The sequence below is a fragment of the Fukomys damarensis genome, unplaced genomic scaffold (genome assembly GCF_012274545.1).
Source record: "Fukomys damarensis isolate Sample0158 unplaced genomic scaffold, DMR_v1.0_HiC HiC_scaffold_13, whole genome shotgun sequence".
Classification (NCBI taxonomy): domain Eukaryota; kingdom Metazoa; phylum Chordata; class Mammalia; order Rodentia; family Bathyergidae; genus Fukomys; species Fukomys damarensis.
The window spans coordinates 82,160-83,633 of record NW_022900925.1 but is presented as its reverse complement, the minus strand read 5'-3'; positions in this window follow the sequence as shown (position 1 = coordinate 83,633).

Below are 1,474 nucleotides of genomic sequence, written 5' to 3'. Positions count from 1 at the left end.
CTGGGGTGGAATGTTATGGCTTGTATTTAAATGTCCCCAAAGCCTCACAGAGTCTTAGGTGGGGCTTTTTCAGAGGTGGCTGAATCAATCTAGAGTGTGTGATTGATTCATGCTGCAATGCTAAGCCCAATGCTGCTAGAATTAAGAGTGTGAGTGTTACCTGCTTTAAGTAGTCTGAATAAAATGAAAGCAGTAGGAAGATGCTGATAAGGTCTCTTGTTGCTTTTGCTACCTCTTTCAACTCTGCAATGCCCCTCTGCTATGTGCCACTCTGCCTTGGAGCCAGCCAACTCCGGAGTGAAACCTCTATGAACTGTAAATCATATACACATTTTGTCCTTCAAATTTGAGTGTCAGGTATTTTGTCTCGGCAAAGAGAAAAGTAACTAAGTCACTGTTACAAACTGCACCTCAGGTTATCTACTTCTATTCACTTCTGTGGATTACAATAGATCAATGAATATCTGAACTGAAGTGAGCAAACTTCAGTTCAAACACCAGAAGCAATCTAGGAAATCAATTAGGCTTCTAACATATAGTTAAAATTAGGAAAATATTGAGAACTCTTTAGCCTTTTCTTTAAAGCAGAGCTGTGTAGCACTTTCTAGGCCAAACTGCCATTCACAAGAGCAGCCTCATAGAGGTGCACTCTACAAATCTGTAATGCTGAGAAGCTGTAATTCCAGCGAGTAGAACCAGACTGCATGCCCTGTATGTAGTTTATATATAAACATTCTGAGCTTGGGGATGAGGGAATCCAGAACACTAAAACTGAAACCTTAAAGCATATGATATGAAAAGGAAAAGAGAAAAGAGCTGTAAAAGATTCTGTTGCATAGTAGAAAAAAATGTTTATATAATTAGGTAAAAGTAAGAGAAAAATAATGAAAAATATAAAAGAAAAAATTATGTGTAAAAATAAATAAAAATAAAAGGGGAAAAAGCTAGATGAGGAAACAAAGAAAAAAGAATTAATGAAAAGAGATAATAAACAATGTAAAAGCACAAGGGAAAATTCCCAAAGCACAATGAAATACTGAAGAGAGGAGATAAGAAGAAAAAGAAACAGACCAACCTACCAACTTACATACTCAGATATAAAAGGAAGAAAGAAATTTCTCTGAATTTGAATGTATGATTTTCTTCTAGAATTTAAATTCTGGGGCAGTATTCAAGATAAGACAGTTCCTGTACACAGTGATAGGTAAACCCAGCAGTTAGATCCAAAGTTGGAGCATGATTCAGGCACTAGATGGCAGTAGGATTAAGGTGAAGGTGCCAGCGCATCAACTTTCAAATCCAGAGCAACTCAGGCTGAACCTGGCCTCTGGCTCTCAAGTCAGGACTTGTTATTTCAAACTCATCTATGGTTCTCTTTCTAGCCCTCTCGCTGACTGTGGCTGTCTCCTGTGGCTGCCTCTCACACTGTACTCATAACACTGGGATCCCTGACAGGAAGCCAAACCTTTCCTGT